The sequence below is a fragment of the Pleurodeles waltl genome, chromosome 10 (genome assembly GCF_031143425.1).
Source record: "Pleurodeles waltl isolate 20211129_DDA chromosome 10, aPleWal1.hap1.20221129, whole genome shotgun sequence".
NCBI classification, from domain to species: Eukaryota; Metazoa; Chordata; class Amphibia; order Caudata; family Salamandridae; genus Pleurodeles; species Pleurodeles waltl.
In genome coordinates, this window is record NC_090449.1 from 914,485,898 (window position 1) to 914,510,429 (window position 24,532).

The 24,532-nt window shown below is 47.8% G+C and overlaps 1 protein-coding gene across 4 annotated transcripts in view; it reads right to left on the reverse strand.

Annotated features, from left to right (window-relative positions):
* The window catches only part of LOC138262021 (ATP-dependent translocase ABCB1-like), a 920,359-nt gene that overhangs the window by 892,121 nt on the left and 3,706 nt on the right, over positions 1-24,532 (reverse strand). For 3 of the 4 annotated variants that reach the window (XM_069211677.1, XM_069211676.1, XM_069211675.1), the window contains exon 1: positions 2,166-2,550. The gene's annotated coding sequence lies outside the window, so the exon portion shown is untranslated. Of the gene's footprint in view, positions 1-2,165; positions 2,551-24,532 lie in introns of those variants that run through there. The other variant, XM_069211673.1, reaches the window with a different exon arrangement.

The window sequence follows — 24,532 nt, forward strand, 5'->3', positions numbered from 1 at the left end:
TTGCATTGGCAAATTAATTATTATTAATTTTGTGTTAATCTTATTACAATCATTTTCATCAATTCCTGTTGTCCTTGCATTACTCAGCCAATTTACGGGGATAAATTGTTTTCTTGTACAGGTGGTTGTGTGTATGTTGTGTGTAAATTGGGGGTGTGTGGGGCGTGTGTGTCACTATCGTTTTCCTCCCCCCTCCCTTGTGTGCTAGGCGGCTGTACTCACCGTGGTTGTCTTCGCCGGCGTTGGTGTTCGTGGTGGGGCATAACGTAGAATATCCTCGGAAATACTTGCAGTTCTGGTTCCATGGCAGGGAGGTTCTTCCCTGTGTCTCCAATGGCGAGTCCTTTCACTTCTGTAATGTGTTTCCGACAGGCTTTTGATGGCGTTGGTACTGCCCCGGAAAAAGGTACCGGATTGTGTTGTCATAATATGGTGGGCGGAACATTGACTTTCGTCTGGCTATAGGCGTCTGGCGATTTGGAGATTTTTCCGCCATAGTCATAATTTGATGGTAGTTACCACCAGCCTATTGGCAGTATTACTGCCACTTTATGATTGACCGCCATGGTCATAATGAGGGCCTATATATATATACAATGTATTATTATATATATATATAATACTCAACTCACTTAATACTTACTTACCTTTAAAACCTTTACAACGCATACATCTTTACCATTTATGCCTTGACAACGAAATTAGTTGTAAAGGCATGCGCGGTAAAGTTACATTAGTGGTAAAGGCATGAGTTATAGCCAAATATTGTCACAGACTCAAAACTATTTCATTTTCAACATGACCTAAAAGAGGCCTGTCTCTTAATGAACCTTTTACATTTAATGCAAGTTCTTGATAAACTAACCCTATTCACCTAGAATAAAGCATAGGCTCTAGTGAATTATTAAAAACAATGCAGGGCATATTTATGAGAGTCTTGTGCTGCCGGAACGTCACTTTTTTTGACACTCCAACAGGGCAAGCCTCTCAACCATATAAATGAGGCCAACCAAAGTTGCTTTGCATGGCTTTGCATTAGGAGACACAACCAACACTAGTGTACACATTGTTCTAATCACAGTAGCAGGGGCGTAGCTTGGTCAGTAAGATAAGTGGGGGCTTTAGATTTTCCAACAATCAGGCTAGCATTTAATGTTTAAATATGTTATATGACAAGCAGGGTGCATGGTAGGGGTCTAAGGGGCAGTGAAAGGAGAGAGGAATGCAGATAGGCCGGGGTACTAAGTGAGGAATAACACAATATTTTGTAAAATACCAACATTTTTACGACTGTGAAAACTGAAAGGTAGCGTGTGTGTGTGCGTTTTTGTCTCAATGTATCTAAACATTCCTGATGAAATCTGGCAGACATCTCACCATACCCGACTGGAAGCATCTGTACCCAACTATTTATCAGAAAATCCACCCCCCCACGCCACAGAAGCTACGCCTCTGCAGGGTAGGTAAAAATTCGAAGTGTGCATGACAATTTCTTGTTGCGAAACGTAAATGGTATTTTAATGGATACAGAATAACATTTACATTTGCTAGGCGGATTAAGGATAGGATAGACTTACAAGTTATATAGGGATGCATGTTGGTTCAAATTCCCCACCTCCTTCCTAAAGTGAGAAGGAGCTATCTAATACAAGCGAGCATTTCTTGTGATACACGCACGAGTTGAATTAATACCTCTTGTAGCTTGAACGAAAATGTTAATGTTTTATGATAAGGAAAGTTCCTGGAAATTTAACCAAAAACAGGTAGCATTTTAAATGCCTGGACGCACCAAAAGAGGGAGGAACATATCTGCTCCCCCCTCCACACCTACCACCACCACTCCTCAACCTTTTTAAATCCGTCTTATTCCGATTCTTCAAACACCCTTAAGGGTCCTCAATTGTTCTGCCGGGGTCAGCTTTTTTCTATTTTCCCATGTGACTGAGCTCTGCGCTTGTGTTCTGAGTTGGAACATTGACACTGAGCAGTGTGGGTCTCCTGTAAAGTAGCCGCCCTTATACCTTGATAAAGAGGTACATTTCTGGATAATTGCCTATACTTAGAATGATTCCTCCTGGGAGTCCCCAAATAACAATACCAGATCTTCACCATTGAGCATCAATTTTAAAACAGGGGCAGTATTGCTGAAAATCATGCCACCTTACCACCAGGCTGCACCGGTCCAATCCTCAGTCTCGCCTCGTCTACAGAGAGATTTCTCCAGGAAGTCCGTCCTGCCAGCTCAAGGGACAGTGTTTTTTTGGCGCTGATGCAATTCTTGACACCTCGCGGTATCAATCCATTTTTCACTGCGCCTCCGTGTTCACACGACACGCACTCTGAAACAGGTGCACGGGAAACATGATATGACTCGTGTTTTAATTACACCGAATTACGAACTTGTGGGTTCAGTTTAATTAATGCAGGAACAAATAGGTGTGTATGAATCTCTGTAAAACAGACGTAATCACTAGGTTGCAGACAACAAAGATTCCATCACAGAAGTCTGTCTGAAGTCTGGGTGCGGCTGACCCAACAGTTCTCCGAGTATCAGCGCCACTGATTATTTTTGTATCGTTTTCTAACAAAAGGTCTTCCCTTTGGTACATCTCGACAGCCTATAAGAACAGGCCCCTTATTTGCAATACTCCTTCCCACAGACACTTTGCGTGAGCCACGCAGTGATTGCTCGGTTAACTGTAAAATGAGCACAGCCAAAGGGGCATTCCTCTGCTTACTTATCAATGATCAACGCAACATTCTCTATGACATTTGGTATTCGAAGCACGACTGCGGCCTAGTAGGCCTCACCTTTCCTCAGTTTGTTGGATCGTTGAACAGTGGAATGTACCCTGACCTTAGCCGTCGTTCGTAGTTTCTGGTGACGCGGACACTTAACTATTTGGCTGATCTAAAGGTATGCATTCTCTGTGTTCAGAGGCACATAGCCTAAAATATACAAGAACTGTGCCTTCATGCAGTGTCATCTTAAGGTTTTTGGGGTCCCTGAGCATGGAATATTCTTGGGGGCCCCTATATAGGGAAGAAATGTACATTTTATTACTCGTTTTTTGGTAATTCAAATCTTCACAATGCCCAAAATAAAAAAATTATACGTTAAACTATAACAGGGTCACCAAAAAAACATTTTCAATATGTATTGTCGGGCCCCCAAATTCTTTAGATGACACTGGGTAGAGAGACACTCAAAGATAAATGCAGGCAGGGTGGTAGAGAAGTTTAGAAAGAGAATTAGACTAGAGAGAGTTGTTATAGAGAAAAGGTTCACTTCCAAAAGAGGCCCCTTGGAAGATTGGGGCACGAGGCAATTGCCCACATTGCCCATGCCTTAAAGCATCTCTACTTCTACCAGTTAACTCCCTTAGAGTGAACGCAAGGAAGGATCTGATCATAGCACTGGCGAGATAGAGATTCCTGATTTTTGCCAGGCTTGAGGTTATTGCCAGGCCGACACCCAATGCGTGGAAAAGGCATTCAGCATTCAATTTCTCTAGCTCCTTTGTGGCAACGATGCCTCGGGGCTCAGGGGCTCACCAGACAGACACTGCGGAATGAGTGAGGATAGCATAATGTCTGCTCTGCTTGTGACCCAGACAGGTTCACATTTTAAGGCCTTGAACAGAGCACAAACTACTAACTGGGTTTGAGAACCTCATCAGGCAGACATTGTGAGAGCGTGGAACATTCCGAATGCATTCCCTCACCCACTTGTTGGACATAGTGCCTGCTGGGCATGGGGTCTCAGCATGTAAATATTATGAGGCTCATTTGCCTGCCTTGCATGATTTTCCTGCAAGCAGATATTGCAGGGATTGAATGGTATAGGGCACATATTGGCAAATACGTGGAGTTGGGGAGGCAAGTAGGATGCATTTTTTACCCCCTCTGGATTCTAATGGCTAATGGTGTGAGGTCCAAGCAGGCAGATTTTGAAGTTGTGGGGTCACACTGCTACAGCTCCCTCAATTACGTGGGAGGCAACATGCCTGTCAGATGTGTGGTCTTAGCCTGTGATTGATCTCCATATTGCCTGCCGGACATGGCATCTCAGCAGACAGCTCATTCTTGAGAAGAAGGCATATATCATCTGCACTCCCACCAATTTGGAGGTGCCATAATCCTAAAAGACTTCAGGTCCTTCATATAAATGACAAGACATACCCACAGCACTATGAGAAACCTAGGTATGTTGTGAAAGAAGAAAACAATGGTTCCCAAGGTTTTATTTATGTCTAAATATATGTAGTATTTGATTCTATTAAATACTTTTGGGCAGTATATTAAAAGACACATGATAGGGGCCAAACTATGTGCGAATGCATGTGACCATTGTATTTACATCACATTATCAATAATAAACTTAATCAATATAGACATTTTTACATTTTTAACTGACATTTCAACCTATCTCTACATCCCCACATCAGTGTAACTTTGGTTTTATTCAGTGAAAAAAATAAATAAATAAATAAATATATATATATATATATATATATATATATGTATACAGATACAGATCTTTTTTATCACACCTAACATATGTATATATACACACATATATATATAAATATATATATATATATATATATATATATATATATATATATATATATATATATGTTAGGTGTGATAAAAAAGATCTGTTTTTGTTATAAAGAAGCCTTAGGAGTTCACTGAGAAAACTAGAGTGACTTTATATTTAGGTGAATATCTCAGTGCCCACATTAATGTTTTGAACAACAAAAAAAAAAAACACTGAAATTCATTAGCGCCCTCGCTACACACTGTTCATGACCACACATGTTATGTTATGTTATGTTATTTTTATTTGTACCGCGCACAGCTGCCCCAGCAAAGGGGCGTCCCGGCGCTTTGAGAAGGTAAACAAAACACAGCACTAAAAGCGGGCAAAAGAAGACAAAACACAACAGATAAGCTTAGACAAATAAAAAGGTCTTAATAGCCCGCCTAAACTGAAGGAGCTCATCAATGGCCCGGATTTGTGGAGGAAGAGAATTCCACCAACTCGCTGCCAGGACTCGAAAAGAGCGGCCCCCAATTCTGCTCAGCTTAAAGCGCGGAACCACTGCTAAGTTCTGGCCTAACGATCTAAGAGTGCGAGAGGGAACATAAGGAATCAGCAATTTCTCCATGATTTGCGGGGAAGAACCCTTTAAGATTTTAAATGCAAAACAGAGAACCTTAAATCTAATCCTCTGCTGCACAGGGAGCCAGTGGAGAGAGCGCAGAGTATTGGACACCGAACATCGCCTGGGGAGACCAGTCACCAGTCGGGCCGCAGCGTTTTGAACCCGCTGGAGCCGCCGAAATTCTGACTGGTTTATCCCCGCCAGTAGGGAGTTGGCATATTCCAACCTAGACAGCACTGATGCTTGAACCACCAGCTGTCTTGTAGGTGCATCAAAGAATTTGAGGATAGGTCGAAGTCCTCTGATGATGCCATAGCAAGAAGCCGCCACCTTCTTGGTATGACAGATGAAACTCAGAGAAGAATCAAACCATACCCCCAAGTTTTTTATCTCTGCCGCTGGGAGGGGAGTCACACCCAACTCCGAAGGCCACCATTTATCATCCCACAAAACCACCTGTTTACCAACCACCATAATCTCCGTCTGTTTGGTGTTTAACTGGAGACAGTTGGATTTCATCCAGTTAGCCACTTCCCGCAGACCATCACAAAACCTGGGAGCCTCCAGGTCTGAGTCCCCACTCAGTGTGACCGCCAGCTGCGTATCATCTGCGTAGGATACCATGGTTAGGCCCCACCGCTTGACGACCGCAGCCAACGGTCTCACATACAGATTGAAAAGGGTGGGACTCAGTGAAGACCCCTGTGGGACTCCCTGGTCTAACGGGTAGAGTGACGACTTACCGGGCGGGATCGCCACCTGGAATGACCTATCCATAAGGAAGGAACGAAACCAGTGCAAGGCGGAGCCAGAAACGCCCACCTCCTCAAGACGCCGAATCAGAATTCCGTGCGAGACCGCGTCGAAGGCGGCACTAAGATCTAATAACAACAGTGCCGCCGTCCGACCGGAATCCATCACGGAGCGCAGATGCTCGACCATCGAGAGGAGGGCCGTCTCCGTACTATGACCCGCGCGGAACCCGTTCTGGGTAGGATCAAGAATGTTAAACCTACCAAGGTGGTCTGTAAGAGTGGCATTCACATGGGCCTCTGCTATTTTCGTGGCCCAAGGGAGATAGGGCGGTAGCTTTCAGGTTTAAGGGGGTCAAGGGTCGCCTTCTTCAGAATTGGCGTAACTACTGCCTGCTTCCATCTAACGGGAACCACTCCAGAAGAAAGAGACAGGTTGATCAAGGACAGTACCGGGGAGCGGCAAACCGGTGCCAGAGTCTTAAGTTGGGCGGGTTTCAACGGGTCAGCCGGAGAGCCAGACTTAATTTTGGCGCTGAGATAGTCAAACATCTCCAGAGATAAGGGGGGTAAGATGGAAAGACATTCCCCCTCACCTAAGGTGCGACCAACCTGCTCTAGCATCAGGGATCCCATTGGGAAAGTGCGATAGATGGCTTGCACTTTTTCATGAAAGAAAGAGGCCAAACCCTCACAATGTGAATCCGAGCATATTTCCCCTGCAATTACTCTCTTCGCCATCAGGTCCTTTAATACTTTAAAAATAAGTTTCGATGGATTGGTAGAATTCTGAAACTGTTGAGCATAAAAGGAGGCACGAGTTTGACACACTGCCCTGTGATAAATCTTGATTTTAGCAAGATAACATATTTTCAGATCAGAGTCATATGACTTCCTCCATAATCTTTCGGCCTGTCTACAGACCCTCTTAAGAGATGCCAAGGAAGTGTCATACCAAGGGCTCGGCTCCTTCCGGTGACACTTAGACCAACACATAGGAATCAGAGAATCGAGGGCACCAGAAATCCACTCACAGAAGGAGTCGTATCCACAATCGACCTCAGTGAGCGGACCTAAAGGAGCCTTCTCGAGCTGATGATAAAAATCCTCCAGACTTAATTTGTTCCAGTGTCGTTTAAGAACAAATCTATCCTGAGATACAAAAGGAGAGTCAGACAGAGAGCATGCCATTTTCACCAGCATGTGGTCTGTCCAGACCAACTGAGAGGAACCAAGAACTCTGAGACCTTCTAAATTTGTGAAGAACGGGTCAAGAATATGACCACCTTTATGTGTGGGGAAGGTAATCATCTGCGAGAGCTGTAAAGCCTCAAGATCCGCCAAAAAGCTCCTAATAGTAGGTAAGGAAGGACAGTCCAAATGGAGATTAAGATCTCCCACAACATTAAAATTTGCGCATCCTAGTGCCTCTATGCTAATATACTCAGGAAGAGTAGCCCTAAAAACAGAATCACAGCCCGGAGGCCGGTAAATTAATAACCCAGAGAAGGTAAACTGATGACTAAACGCTATTTTAAATAGGGCACCCTCACACCCCAAAAGTTCAGCGGCTTTCCACTGACAGGGATAACACCGTTTGGTGACCATCGCAATACCTCCACCTCTAGTCGTACGATTTAAAGTAAAAATAGCATATTCTGGGGGAAAAGCTAAGTTAGTTATCGAGGAGTCAGAGTCCTGGAGCCACGTTTACGTCAGAAAAAGCACATCCGGCGAACCATCAGCAAGAAGGTCGTAAATCTCCTGATAGTGCTTTACCACAGATCTGACGTTTAAGCTCCAGATACTCAAGTCCCGTTGTCCTATCCTCTTTACAGCAGGCCCTAAGGAGCGTATAAGGGAGGGGGGTTCCAATGACCATACACCGCACCTACAGTGATATGGGCCACACAACGGGCCTACAGGCGAACACTCGCAACGTGTACATTGACTCCGAAGGGCCAGTAAATCGGACCTACTATAGGTTCTTAAACGAACAGTCATGATTACCAGGTCCAGAGTTCTGCCACGAGCCGCGCTTCCTTAGCGCGGACGGGCGCAGACGGGCACGACTCTGGCACGACTCTGGCACGACTCTGGCACGACTCTGGCACAGCGAAGGCACGCCCGCTGCGCGTATCCGCTGTGCGTTGGGGGGAGCTTTAAATAGGCGTCCCTCCACTCAGCCGGAGCGCTAGACCGCTCGTCAGCAACCCCACCCAGAGTGATCACCACTCCAAGATGGCGCCCAAAATCAATACCCCAGAGACCGGACCCGCCAAACAGCGGTGGGAGAACCGATTAGAGTGCAGGTAAGGGGGTTACAATAAGTCCTATAAAATCAGGGCAATAAACAACTAAAAAAGAACACTAATAGTTATAAAGGTAGCTTTTAAAATAATATCGCAGTATAGAGGCGCATAACGCGATGCAAAGCGCGAGTACCTTCTCAGGGCAGCCCCCAGGGCAGGTCGCCTTAAATAGGCGTCCCTCCACTCAGCCGGAGCGCTAGACCGCTCGTCAGCAACCCCACCCAGAGTGATCACCACTCCAAGATGGCGCCCAAAGTGACCACCACTCCAAGATGGCGCCCAAAGTGACCACCACTCCAAGATAGCGCCCAAAGTGACCACCACTCCAAGATGGCACCCAAAATCAATACCCCAGAGACCGGACACGCCAAACAGCGGTGGGAGAACCGATTAGAGTGCAGGTAAGGGGGTTACAATAAGTCCTATAAAATCAGGGCAATAAACAACTAAAAAAGAACACAAATAGTTATAAAGGTAGCTTTTAAAATAATATCGCAGTATAGAGACGCATAACGCGATGCAAAGCGCGAGTACCTTCTCAGGGCAGCCCCCAGGGCAGGTCGCCTTAAATAGGCGTCCCTCCACTCAGCCGGAGCGCTAGACCGCTCGTCAGCAACCCCACCCAGAGTGATCACCACTCCAAGATGGCGCCCAAAGTGACCACCACTCCAAGATGGCGCCCAAAGTGACCACCACTCCAAGATGGCGCCCAAAATCAATACCCCAGAGACCGGACCCACCAAACAGCGGTGGGAGAACCGATTAGAGTGCAGGTAAGGGGGTTACAATAAGTCCTATAAACTCAGGGCAATAAACAACTAAAAAAGAACACAAATAGTTCTAAAGGTAGCTTTTAAAATAATATCGCAGTATAGAGGCGCATAACGCGATGCAAAGCGCGAGTACCTTCTCGCATATTACATCACATATTACATCACTCATGACATGTTCTATAACATCATTTATGACATTAGTGATGACGTCTCAAATTACATTATTGATTAAATCAATGATGACATCATCCAGTGAGTGTCTTAGTTTGTTTTATAGTTCTCATAGTGCTGAGTAGACACCATATTACTTTTTTACCTAATTTTGTACAGCCTTTATCCAGCTAATGTGTGTAAGTGTTTACAACAAGCATGAGGTTCTGAATCATCATTGGGGAACAGAGGTACTGAAGATGTTTTAAACCTTTGTAATGAAGAGTAACTCTGTGTGCAGATGGCATTTGATGAAATGTCCAGTAGAGGTGGGTAAAATTGTGGAATTTGACCCCCTGAAATTCTACAGGTCCATAAAACTCTGCAAGATTATGCAGGCTTCTGCCAATGGACAGCAATAGGCATGTCCTAGTGCCCACCCTATGATTTAGTGCTGGAAGCACGTTCTACTATGACAAAACAGCGTAAACTGCACCACGCTGCACGCCAGAGCACGCAGCCATCAATTTTCTATTCGTGCAGCAGCCTTTTGACCATGAATGATTGTGACCGCTCGTGACTGCCGTGTTGGAGAAATCTTGATGGATATCCCCCTAGCGACCAACAGTTGCACTGGGGGATGCCAAATCTCACTTTCCAAATTACCGTTTTGAAGTCACATGTGATGCAACACTCCACCATGCAGCAATTGGCAGAATTTTGCCAGTACTTTGTGTTGCAAGTGTAATACAGAGTCAGCTAAATTCTGCCAGTTCCATCTGCGAACAAAATATACTGCCCACTCCTGGTGTCCAGTATGTTCCATACAAGTGTTTGGGTTCAGCAGAAAAGGTTTCCAACAAGGCAAAGATTCTAAGTTGTTGATACAAAGTATTGTAAGCAGCCTTGAGTTATCGGACAGAGTCACTTCAGCATGACAATTTATTTTTAACATAGAAGACTGTGTGTACAAGGTACCAACCTATGTATATGTGTTTCTTTTGCTTCAGAAGATGAGATATCTGTAACATTTTCACCACAGTATAAAGGCTGCATGTAGTATGATCTTCGGCACCTTCAGATCTTGGTTATCTTAAGAGAATAGTTTCTTTTTTGACAAGTGCTGCAAAGAGTGTACACTATTGTTAGTAGATATTTTATAATATTCTGTGGTGTATTTCTCATGAGAGTTTCACTGTGTCCGTACAGTATGGTACAGAGTAAACGCTCTCCAAAGAGTAAACACTGTTTACAGTACTCACTTTTGCATTCATATCAACTTCATTTCTCAGTGTAGGTTTGGTGTTTGTGGGAGGTTTGATAGATAAAAGCTGTCCCTAGTAGGGTATTAATTCAGGATCACATGTTTAGTATCTTGAGGAACTTGGCCTTCTCCGAACAGTTGTATATATGTTGAACACTGTTTTTAATGAGGGTTTTCCACATATCTGTGCTTGATTGTCGATGTGAACTAGGATACCATGAAGTATATGGTATAGGGTCAATGTTCCACATAAAAGACACTTGGTACACTTCAGGGTGTTGTATCTGTGATAGCATTAATGAAGGCTCATGTTATTCTGTGATATATTGTACTCACTTTCAGGCCTCTAATGACATATTAGTTTATAGAGTAATGTTTACAAAAGCTTGGATTATGTCATCAGTGATATCATCAATGATGTCATTTGAGATGTCATCAGTGATGCCATAAATGGTGTCATAGAACATATCACAAGTAATGTAATATGTGAGATCATAAGCAGTGTATGGTGGGGAAGCAAGTTATTGTCAGCTCTGCTAACTATAACTGTATTTCTGTGTTTTTGAGACCTCAAAACATTAATGTTTTCCAGCACCAGAGGCTGGATTCACCAGAAGCACAACTGAAGAAATTCTCGGAAGTTGATCAAATAACCATCAATACAATGTGTCACATGGAATCCCATCTCAGATGGGTGTGCTCTAAATGGAAAATCTTGAAAACAGGTCTTGCAGAGAGAATATATGAGGTGAAACCTTGAAAGGTGATTTTGAACGTGCGGATAAGACCCGGTGTGTGTGATGAGAGACAAGACAAGGGGCACTGTAGCCATAAAGCAGTAATACAGAATTGATACCAGGTGAGGTAGAGAGTCTTAGCACCAAAGAAAGATAATGGCTAATGCCCAGAAACATGACATGCATAACTTTAAAAGCAGTAATATCTCCCTATAGCAAGACTTGGCAGCAGCAACCCTACAGTGACATTGCAACTTAGGAAACTACTTCAGAGCAAGTTAAATACAGATGACTGGACTGTTCCCATGGGAAACAGGTTCAAGACTTTTCTGCATATAGCTGGGTCCTAACTTGGGTGGCATGGTTAGCAAAAGAACAATTAATTTAACCCTGAACTGTGACTGGGGGGTGAGTGTTTGAAAAGTTTCAGCAGTCTGTCCATCAGCTTGTTTTGTTGCTATGTTCACTGTAAGTAGCCAGTGTATGCCCATTTATGGGCTCCTTGCTCACTGTGCCACTGGATTCAAACTATCATGGCTGATGAGGGATGATATCCTGAGACTCGTTCTATAATTTGTGTTTCCAGGCCAGGGAGGACCTGGTCTGGCAGTTCATGCTGGACTGTTCCCATGGAGAACAGTGTCAAGACTGATTTACAAATGGCTGCGTTCAAACTGAGGTGGCATGGTGAACAAAAGGATAATGGGTTTAACCCCGATCTGTGATTGGGGGTGAATGTTTGAAAAGTTTCCACACACCATCCATTATCTTGTTGCATTGCTATGTTTGCCATAAGTGATCAGATATGGGTTCCCTTGGTCAATGTGCCACTGGATTCAAGCTAGCCTGGCTGATGAGGGATGATACCCTGAAATTGGTCCTAGGTGTCAACACCAGGACAGTGCGTGCCCTACGGGCGTTTAGAATGCAAAAAACAAACACTCTCCAGATAATGTAATCTATGCATTGTAATGATATGTTATTGTTTAACCTTTTGCATTACAGAATTCAATCCAAAAGATCAATTTTTAAGGTGCTTATAAATACTGTACATTTGCAATGTATTGCTGCAGGATTTCATAGTGAGTCAGAGTGTGGTCCCTTTCTACGGCCTTCTAGAAGCTTTCCCTGCAGCATGCTTGGGTGTGGCTATGGGCTGGGCCAAAACGTTATAAAAAGGAGTCAGCCCAGCTCCACTTGCCTACTATTCAGAGGTCCCGGTACAGAGCAGCAGCAACTTCCTGAGCTCCTGTTCCAGTGTCCTACCTTGACCTTCCAGGCCTCTGTGCTTCGTTCCTCAGTGGTGATTCTTAGTCAAGGCGGTAAGGCGGAGGTTGGGCTGGGCCCCCAACCCCGTATTCGATGATGCTCTAATTCTTGGGACTAATTTTCAGACGTTAACAACATTCTGTTCATGCAAGTGTAATTGTGCTTTGTAAAACTTTTGTGGGATTTTTATGCACGCATTCGAATTGGCCATACGTGCGATTCTTTCCTTGAGATTAATTCATGTTATTCATTGTGCGCTACCATTCTTTGACAGTTTCATGGTAGCATTCGAATCGGCAAAGCACGCAATTCTTTCTTGGTGTGTAATTCTTGATATTCACTGTACGGTACCATTTTCTTGGCAGTTTCATGGTGACATCCAAAGCGGCAACATGTGCGATTCTATCCTCGTGTGAAATTCTTGATATTCATTGTACGCTGCAGTTTCCGAGGCATTTTAATGGTGGCATTTGAATCGGCAAGACGCGCGATTCTTTACTTAATTGCTTTTCATGTTATTCATTGTGCGCTACCATTTCTGTACAGTTTCATGGTGGCATTGAATCAGCAACACGCACGATTCCTTCCTTATGTGTGATTCTTGATATTCGTTGTACGCTATCATTTCAGAGGCATTTTAATGGTGGCATTCGAATCGGCAAGACGCGCGATTCTTTTCTTGAGTGCTTTTCATGTTATTCATTGTGCACTACCATTTCTTGGCATTTTCATGGTAGTTTTCGAATCGGCAACATTCTTTCCCTGTGTGTGATTCTTGAAATTCATTGTACGCTACCGTCTACGAGGCATTTTCATGGTGGCATTCGAATCGAAAAGATGCGCGATTCTTTCTTTGTGGTTAATTCATGGTATTCATTGCGCGCTACCATTTCTTGGCAGTGTAACAGTGGCGTTCGAATCGGCAAGATGCGCAATACTTTCCTTGTGAATAAATAATGTAAATTACTGTGCGCTACCTATCTAAGTCAGTTCCTTGGTAGCATTTTCAAATTGATAAGTTGTGTGATTTATTCCTTGAATCTATGTTGTGTGATTTTATGGTGCACAATCCTTAATGGTGTTCAGTACTCATAGGAAGATTGGGTATGTGCACACTTTACTTTCCAATGTGTTTTTGAGAAGAACACAACAAGACCAGAGTTCTAGATGTATTGCTGCGTGATACTGATATGTATTCTTAAAAGGAGATTCATATGATTGTTTAGAAATTTACTCAGAGTGTTTTTATGATTCTCATGCTAAAGAAAGTATTTGAATTTGAAAGTTCTATTTAACTTTTTCTTGTTTCCTCCTCAGGTATTCGGTCATCTAAAGTTTAGTCAGTTTTAGAACTATTCTAGAGTTGTTTATGTTTTCAGAAATGACAAAGCTCAGAGTTGTAGAATGGTACTGATTTCATGAGATGTAATTTTGATGTTTTGTGTTTTAACCGTTTGCTTCCTGCAGGTCTCCTTCCCAGCTGTTCCCTTCCTAATCCCCTTTTCCCCACTTGGACTCTCTTAGACTCTGTGACAAAACTAATCAGAATATTGGAGCTGTCTTGTGGTGGAAGTGTTGGGAACGTGCACAGACCCCGAGGATCTGGTGGCTCTGACAGAATAGTGAGCCCACAAATTATTATCCTCTTGGTTTGTGTATGTTCTCAGCATGGCCACACTGGACGAGCTAGTCAAGGCTATCACCCAGCTCCAGTCAGAAGTGGTATCATCAAGAGATTTAACAAATAGTCTAGCTGAGAGAGTGAGTCAGTTACAGGATAAGGTAGAGAAGAAAGAACAAAGTCCCACAGGTGTGTCTTGGCCAGGTACTTCTTCTCAGACTTCTGGAGGTAATCCGACTAATATTTCCCTCAATGTTCCTTCAGCTATTCCTTTACCTCCCCCAGAACGTTTCTCAGGTGATCCCTTGAAAGCGCAATCTTTCCTAGTTCAAGTGGAATTACACTTCACCTGTAGACCACATACTTTTCCCGATGCCCAGTCCAAAGTGGCTTTCTTGTTGTCATATCTGTCTGGAGATGCAGCTACTTGGGCTATTCCTCTTCTGCGCAAAGATAGTCCCCTGTTTTACAACTGGAGACATTTTGTTAGTGAATTTGAGCTAGTTTTTGATCGTAGAACTGTAACACTGTCAGCGAATCTTGAACTATTAAACTTACGTCAGGGGAATCAGGACTAAGGGGGTCATTACAACATTGGTGGTAAAAGCCGCTTACCGCCGTGCAGAAGACCGCCAACACACCGCCACGGAATTCTGCCACAGCTATTATGACCCACATCTCGGAATCCGACAAAATTCAGACACCCACACAAGTCCGCCACACCATAGGTCAGTGATAAACTGGCGAAAACAAAACCTCCACCATCAAGCCAACAGAAATATGCCCACACTATCACGACACACGAATCCACGTGGCAGTCTTTCAACCGTGGTATTCCATTGGCGGTACACACCGCCGTGCTCAAAATACACACACATCTTCAAAACACCACCGCATTAGACAATTCACACACCTGATACACATACACACACCACACCCACACACCCAATACAATATAAAACGCACACCCACATCACCCAAAAACCCCTACGACCACAATTACAGAGAGAAGACCAGAGAGAGACACCACCATCAACAAACTAGCATCCACAGGCACACAACACCATCACCCACACAACTTCCACGCACAAAACACCACACACCACTACATATCACCACACTTATCACCACACACACCACCCCACACATCACCCACACCACCCCATGGCACGGCAAAGACACCCCAGATTCTCGGAGGAGGAGCTCAGGGTCATGGTGGAGGAAATCGTCCAGGTAGAGCCACAGCTATTTGGATCACAGGTGCAGCACACCTCAATTGCAAGGAAGATGGAGCTATGGCGAAGAATAGTCGACAGGGTCAACGCATTGTGACAACACCCAAGAATTCGGGAGGACATCAGGAAGAGGTGGAACGACCTACATGGGAAGGTGCATTCCGTGGTCTCAAGACATCACCTAGCACTTCAGCAGACTGGCGGCGGACCCCCACCTCCTCCCCCACAACTAACAACATGGGAGGAGCAGGTCTTGGCTATTTTGCATCATGAGGGCCTCGCAGGAGTTGGTGGAGGAATGGACTCTGGTAAGTCAAATCTTAACTATTACATCCCCCACCCTACCTGCATGCCATCACATACCCCACCCCTATCACTCCAACTCCTCACAAATGTACCAATATCACAAACCACACATCCCAACACCAAGCCCTGCATGCAACAACAACGCATGGACACCCATCACTAAAGCATGCCCACTGCACATACCCATACATCCCCCTAAACCATCATCACACAAGCTCCCACACAGGAATGCTAGCACTGGGGTACATGCTCACCCACCCATTTCACACCATGACACACACAGATGCAATAATCATGCCTTTCCACCCCTGCAGGACCACTACCCAACGTCACCAGACAGGAGGGTCCAGACTTGTCCACTCCACCCACAGAAGAGGCCCACAGTGATGACAGCACCTCTGTCCACCTGGATCTAGATGACCAGCCCGGACCATCGTGGGCCTCGGGACAGTTGATTCCCCTCACACAGGCACAGGACACCACAGACCTTCCCCCCTCTGGAAACACCAGCACAGCACCCACCCAGCGGGCCCATACCTCAGTCCCCAGGACACGTCAATCAGCTGTGTGTCCACCACTACAGGGAACCCAGGATAACCCACCACCCCAACAACAACAGGGAACTGGGGGCAGTGGCAGTGGGCACATGGTCCAGGGGACGGAGGCCCAGGACCACAGGGGAACTGGGAGGGCTGCTGCGCGACAGGGGGCAGACAGGCCAAGGGAACCCACTCTCCACGAGGCCCTCTCCTCCATCATGGGAGCCTACCACCACTCCCAGGAGACGATGGCAACGGTACTGGCCAAGTTTCAGGAGACCCAGCCGATGCAGGAGGAACAGTATTTGGGGTTCAGGGAGGAACTCAGAACCATCAGCTCTGCCCTGGGCACCATCGTAGGGGTGCTGAAGGAAGTACACAACACCAGGAGGGACACTGTGGCACTCCAAGGGGCCCCTGACACTAGCATGGATGATGAACTGCCCACCACCTCCGCCGGCGAGGAGGCACTGCCACAGGACCACCACACCAGCACCCCACCCCCTGCAGACGGAGCACCACCCCGCAAACGGTCCCTGAGATCCAGGAACAAGACAGAGCATGATGCCAAGACCCCCGCCAAGAAATGAGACCACCCTGATTGTCATCCCACTGTCCCACTTTGTCACCCTGTCCATATTGAAACTGCCCCAGCTCCACTTCCTATGCCCATATGGGCAATGCACCTATGAGACTAATAGACTGGACTCTGCCATGGACACTCCTCCGCCATCACCCCTCACCATTTAACTTCCCCCTCCAATATTTTGTATTTAAATAAACACACCTAAAGCACCAAAAGATCTGGAGTCTGTCTGTGATTTTGAAATAGTGTATTTGCAATTACAGTGACAAAATGTTCATGAAATAGTAATGTCAACATACCTATGTCACACAGCTCTAGTCCATGAGGAATCAAAGCAGATGACACACGTTGGGACCCAGACCTGTGAAACCGTAAGGGAAAGTGGCAATTCAGTGACCATACACTGGGTGAAATCGACAGACAGGATAGAGTTAGAAGTGTAAAAGTACCTGTGGTAGGCAGGAATGTTATCTCACCTGTGTTTCACTGGAAATATTGCTGGATGACTGAGTCCCTGTTCTGCATGTCTTCTTCCTCTGCTTCCTCCTCATCACTGTCCACAGGCTCCACAGCTGCCCCAACACCGCCATCTGTACCATCCTCCTGCAGAAAAGGCACCTGTCGTCGCAAAGCCAAGTTGTGAAGCATACAGCAAGCCACGATGATCTGGCACACCTTCTTTGGTGAGTAGAATAGGGATCTACCTGTCATATGCAGACACCTGAACCTGGCCTTCAGGAGGCCGAAGGGCCGCTCGATCACCCTCCTAATTCGCCCATGGGCCTCATTGTAGCGTTCCTCTGCCCTTGTCCTGGCATTCCTCACTGGAGTCAGTAGCCATGACAGGTTGGGGTAACCAGAGTCACCTAATAGCCACACAGGGTGCCTCTGGAGTTGACCCATCACATAAGGGATGCTGCTATTCCGCAGGATGTAGGCGTCATGCACTGAGCCAGAGAACATGGCATTCACATGGGAGATGTACTGGTCTGCCAAACATACCATCTGTACATTCATGGAATGATAACTCTCCCGGTTCCTGTACACCTGTTCACTCCTGTGGTGGGGGACCAAAGCCACATGGGTCCCATCAATGGCACCTATGATGTTGGGGATTTGTCCAAGGGCATAGAAGTCACCTTTCACTGTAGGCAAATCCTCCACCTGAGGGAAAACGATGTAGCTCTGCATGTGTTTCAGCAGGGCAGACAACACTCTGGACAATACGTTGGAAAACATAGGCTCGGACATCCCTGATGCCATGGCCACAGTTGTTTGAAAAGACCCACTAGCAAGGAAATGGAGCAATGATAGCACCTGCACTTGAGGGGGGATTCCTGTGGGATGGCGGATTGCTGACATCAGGTCTGGCTCCAACTGGGTACACAGTTCCTGGATTGTGGCACGGTCAAACCTGTAGGTGATAATCAAATTTCTTTCCTCCATTGTCGACAGGTCCACCAGCGGTCGGTACACCGGAGGATTCCGCCATCTCCTCACATATCCTAGCGGACGGTGCCTGTGAAGGACAACAGCGAGCACAGAGTCAAACAACTCAGAGCTATGTACCCACAGTCTACACAGAACGCCATTCATACACAAAATGTGGCCTGTATGTGTGTGGAGACTAGGCCTAGGTATGTGTGACGCAGTTGGTAATTAGGCCATGTGGGCCCCTGAAATGGCGGCTGCCTAACCTGTAAAGTGGGACAATGGGATTTGAGGTAACTGCGTTGGCGTTGTACACCATCGCGGTAGGCGGTCGAAGACTGCGGCGCAATGCTGCATTGGTTACCATTGGACCCAATGGGTCCAGGAGCCAATGACGATGTACGCCGGCGGTGATGGTATGTACCGCCGCGGACGTGACCGCCATTTTCTATCTGTTGAATCACTCAATACCTGATCTTCGAGAGGAGAGGACCTACACTGCAAGTGCTGCTGTGACCTCGGTCTGGAAGAGATAATGGCTCGTACGTCTGGGGAAAGGGCCCCTACCTTCACATCGGAGGAGTTGGAGAAGCTCGTCGATGGGGTCCTCCCCCAGTACACGCTACTCTACGGTCCTCCAGACCAACAGGTAAGTACACAGGGAGCATGTTGTATGGGCTATGCCTGTGTGGAGAGGGCTGGTTGTAAGAAGGAAGGGGGCAGAGTTATGCGTGCATGAAAGACGGTGGGTGCATGTGCCACATGGCAAGGGTAGGGATAGGGGCTACTCACTTTGACGGCGCAGTTGGTAATGACTTCTCTTCGTACCCTGTACATTTCATGTAGGTCAGCGCCCACCAGAAAAAGGATATTTGGCGTGCCATTGGCAAGGACGTCAGGACCCTGGGGGTCCACCACAGACGGAGCACCCACTGCCGGAAGAGATGGGAGGAAATTCGCCGCTGGAGCAAGAAGACGGCGGAGGCTCAGCTGGGGATGGCCTCCCAACGTGGGAGGGGTACCCATCGAACCATGACCCCCACTGATGTTCAAGATCCTGGCGGTGGCCTACCCGGAGTTGGATGGGCGCTTGAGGGCATCACAGCAGAGACAAGGGGGTGAGTACACTCCCATTCAACTGACTTTGCGCGCAGTGGAGGTGTCTGGGTGGGGGAGGAGGGCTGTGGGTTTCCCTAGGCCAGGGCGAGTTCCGTAGGCTAGGCCCCTCCGTAAGGCATGGCCCTGTGGCCCCCACCCCACCTCTGTAGAGTGCCAAGTACAGCTATTCATGCACCTGTGTCATCTATGTGTGCAGATGTCGTCCATAGCCTTGTAGGCCATTTCCCAGGAATTGCACTGTAGAGCCCAACAGTGCGACGTAGTGCAGGGGGCTTCGGTGTCTGTCTTGTCCGCCAACGGTAGCGGTAATCCATGCACTCACATGTCTTTCTTCTGGTTCCCCCCCCTTTTTTGTGGTCTCCCTGTTCTCGTGTGCATTAGCATCATCAGGTGGAGGAGCAGTGGCACCAGAGCACAAGGGAGCTGCATCCCACATGGCCATGGAGGGCCACACTATGGACTCAGAATACACCAGTGGGAGGGAGGGCGAGGGGAGCACCACAGCAGGGACAGGAGCTGAAACCAGCGACACAGACTCGTCCACCGATGGGAGCTCCCTTGTGGTGGCGGCAACATGTGTGCCCCTCACTTCTACAGGTACAGCCACCACCCCCCCTACCAGCACTGCCCTCCCAGCAGCCCCTCAGCCTTCGCCGTGTGCCCGCTCACCCAGGAGGGTGGGCATCACCTTCGCCCCAGGCACCTCAGGCCCTGCCCCAATCACCTCTGCTGCCCTCAGTGAGGAGGCCATTGACCTCCTCAGGTCACTCACTGTTGGGCAGTCTACCATTTTGAATGCCATCCAGGGTGTAGAAAGGCAGTTGCAACAAACCAATGCATTCCTGGAGGGCATTCATTCTGGTCAGGTGGCCCTTCACCGATCCTTTCATACTCTGGCCTCAGCACTGATGGCAGCCTGTGTCTAGCCTCCCCCCTCCAACTTCCTCCACCCAGACCCAATCCCCTGTACCTCTGCCTATCCCAAGCAGACCAGCCTGCACACACCTCACCACACAAGGGAAGCTCAGGCAAACATAAGCACCACACATCCCACAGGCACTCACGCAAGCATCAGACACATACAGACACACCAACATCCACTGCCTCCACTGTGTCCCCCTCCTCCTTGTCTCCCTCCTCCCTCCCAGTCTCATCTACACTCACACCTGCATGCACAACCTCTACACCCACTACGTCCCGCACCAGTACACCCACTATCACACCCTGCTCATGTGCAGTCACCACCCCCACTACCATTCACACGTCCCCTGTGTCCTCTCCCAGTGTGTCTGTGACGCCCACTCCGAAGATACACAAACACAGGCACACACCCACCCAATATACATCCACCTCACAACAGCCTCCAGCGCATGCACCTGCACCCAAAGCCATAAAACGTACACCTCCTACAACCACCACCTCTTCCTCCACCCCCAAACCCCCTCCAGCTACCCATTTCAGTGTGTCCAAATAACTTTTCCTGTCCACCCTTAACCTATTTACCACCCCCCCATCCAACTCATATGTCCCGAACTAGCACCTCAGCCACACCATCTCCGGGACCAGTGGTGCCCCTTGTCACAGGTATGTGGAGTGCACCGGCCACCAGGACTCCCAGTGGGGCACGGAGCCACAGCACAGCCAGTCCCCCCCCCCCCCCTGTGAAGCACCAGAAGTTGGCCAGTGCCTGGCGAGAGAGGGGGAAGACTATAGCCATCCAAGCCGCTCCCAGGGGTCCCAGTGGGAGTGTGGACTCAGCTGTGACTCCTCAGAAGGTGGGGAAGGGCCACAAGAAACCCGGCAAGTCTGGGAGGAGCAGCACGGCGGAGAAGACCGCCATCATCCCCGCTGGCCAGGAGGGCCCTGCCAGCCCCATCTTCGCTGCCCAAGAGGTCCACCATAGCCCCATCGTCGCTGCCCAGGAGGGCCACCCCAGCCCCATCGTCGCAGCCCAGGAGGCCACCGCCAGCCCCATCGTCGCTGCCCAGGAGGCCACCGTCAGCCCCATCGTCGCTGGCCAGGAGGTCCCCGCCAGCCACAGCCCAGCTGCCTAGGAGGGCCCCACCAGCCACAGCCCAGCTGCCCAGGAGGGCCCCACCAGCCACAGCCCAGCTGAACAATGAAGGACCGCCAACTCAAGCACCGCTGAACAGGGCAAGCACCGCCGAACAGGGCAAGAACCTCCAACTCAAGCACCGCTGAACAGGGCAAGCACCGCTGAATAGGGCAAGGACCGCCAACTCAAGCACAGCTGAACAGGGCAAGCACCGCTGCACAGGGCAAGGACCGCCAACTCAAGCACCGCTAGCCCATGAGCGGCAGGGGCACTTACGCAACAGGGACAGTCACGGGGTGAGTGATGCACTCTGGGCACCAGTCCCCCTCCAGAGCCAGTGGAGAAAGACATCCACTCCGTCTGTCCTTCCAGGATGAAGCACTCTGGGCACCAGTCCCCCTCCAGAACCAGTGGAGAAACACATCCACTCCGTCTGTCCTTCCCAGGATGAGGCACTCTGGGCACCAGTCCCCCTCCAGAACCAGTGGGGACATGCATCCACTACCTCAGTCCTTCCCAGGATGAAGCACTCTGGGCACCAGTCCCCCTCCAGAACCAGTGGAGAAAGACAGCCACTACCTCAGTCCTTGGCAGGATGAAGCACTCTGGGCACCAGTCCCCCTCCAGAACCAGTGGAGACATGCATCCACTACCTCAGTCCTTGGCAGGATGAAGCACTCTGGGCACAAAGCCCCCTCCAGAAACCAGTGGAGAATGTTATCCACTTGAGAGACTGTGGCTTGGCACTCCCCAGGATGCAGCAGTGAGCAACCCACCCACTGTAGAGACTTGAGAGACCGTGGCTTTGCACTACCCAGGATGCAGCAGTGGGCAAACCACCCACTGTAGAGACTTGAGAGACTGTGGCTTTGCACTCCCCAGGATGCAGCAGTGGGCAAACCACACACTGCAGAGCCTTGAGAGACTGTGGCTTTGCACTCCCCAGGATGCAGCAGTGGGCAAACCACCCACTGTAGAGACTTGAGAGACTGTGGCTTTGCACTCCCCAGGATACATCAATGGGCATGGAGGCCCCTCGTGGATCTGGTGTCTTGCACTCATCCAGCTGAGGTGCCCCCCTTCCCTTCCCCCTGAGGTGCCTGTTGTATTTCTATCTGATGCCCCTGCAGTGTTCTCTCTGTTTTGATCTGGTATCGTGTGTGGGCCTCGCCCATGCATTTTGGGCCCAGTGATCCACGGACTATGAATGGTGCAATACCTGGACTACTAATCTTGGGGTATATTTTGTTAATAGTGTATATATGTATATTTTTGCTTACTGAATTTTGATATATTACAATGGTTACACTCATTTCCTTTTGTCTTTGCATTCTTCCGGGGGGGTTGGGGGGTGTAACTATAATGTATAGATATGCATTAGTGTGTGTGTTGTAGTGGGTGAGGGTGGGGGTGGGGGTGTTGCGTGCTGCATGTGTGTGTCCCTGTTTTTCCCTCCCCCCTCCCCTGTGTCGTAGGTTCAGTACTCACCGTGGTCTTCGCCGCCGGCGTTGGTGCTCCTGGTACAGGAGCAGGAAGACTATCGCAGGGAGAATTTGGAGTTCCCGGTCCATGGTGTCCTTCTTCCTCGTGGAATGTGTAGAGGTGAGCGTTTTCCCTTTGAAATTACTGTTTCCGCCATGTTTTTATTTGCGGTGTATCCGCCCCGGAAAAGGTGGCGGATTGGCCTGTCATAATAGTGTGGGCGGTACATTGCCCTCCGCCTTTCTGTTGCCGGTGACCGCCGAGCTGTTTGTTTGTACCGCCGTGGCGGTCGGAGTGTTTTAGTGGCTGTTTTTGTTGGCGGTTTCCGCCACGGTCGTAATTCCAAACTTTTTTTCCGCCGGCCTGTTGGCCGTCTTACCGCCGCTTTAACACCGTCCGCCAGGGTTGTAATGACCACCTTAGTGTCATATTTAGCCAACTTTAATCGGCTGGTCGCTGAGACATCCTGGCCAGAGGAAAAACAAGTGTTCTTGTTTTGCAAGGGACTCAAAGAAGAGTTAAAAGATATCTTGGCGCAAATCGACCGGCAGCCCACAGACTGTCAAGAATTAATAAACCTTTTCTTGAGGCTTGACCATCATTTAAATGAGCGAAGAGGAATGCGTAAAAAGACAGAAAAATATTCTTGGCGTGTTCATGATAACAGAGACTCAAGAAATCAGAAAGAAAGAACGCCTGAACCGATGGAGATTGGAACCATCAGGAGACCTTTGACCAAAGATGAAAAGGACCTACGCAGAAAAAATGGACAATGTCTCCATTGTGGGCGAAAAAGGTAATTTCGTCAAAGACTGTTCTATCAAACCAAAGAACAAACAAGGTCCAGTTCAGAAGGTTGCAGCCAATGCATCAGTCGAGTTGGAAAACTAAAACACCCAAGATGCAGAGAAGGGTTGTTCTTGGGTGTCACTGTGGACCCTTCACAATCCAGATATCTCAAATTGGGAATTAGAGTTCGGTCAAGAAAAAGACCTACTTCAAGAAGGCTCTAGTCGACTCTGGGGCTACCGGAAACTTTGTTGACGCCCAATTGGTTCATGCATGGGGGATCCCATGTATTGAAAAGAAGACCCCAGAAATTATTCGGGCAGGTGATGGAAAACTCTTACCTGGAGGTCCAGTAACTCTTCACACTGTCCCCTTGACAGTAATTTTTGAAGGTAAAAATCAAAGAAAGAAACATAAAGAGTAATTTATCCTTGACGTGATCCATGCTCCCCAGTATGGGATCATTCTTGGCTTGCCATGGTTAACTCATCACAATCCAGAGATTAACTGGGCAGAATGAAAGATCCTGTTCTCATCAGTGCTATGTGAAGAACAATGCCTCCAAAGGACCCAAGAATCGGAAGTTCACAATTCTTACATAGCTACCGCCGCAGAAAAAGAAGTTCAGTTGTCCAAACAGTATTCATCTTATGAAGATGTATTTGATGAGAAGGAAGCAGAGAACTTACCTCCCCATAGATCTTATGACTATCAGATTGATCTAGTCCCAGGTGCGATACTTCCCAACTGTCGTGTGTATGCCCTGTCAGCACATGAAAATCAACATTTACGAAAATACTTGGATCAATTCTTAGATAATGGTTTCATCCGCCCCTCTAAGTCTCCCACAGCTTCTCCTTTGTTTTTTGTTCCAAAAGCGAATGGAGAGCTTCGAACTTGTATCGACTAAATGTGTCCACAGGCCCATTCCATCCGCATC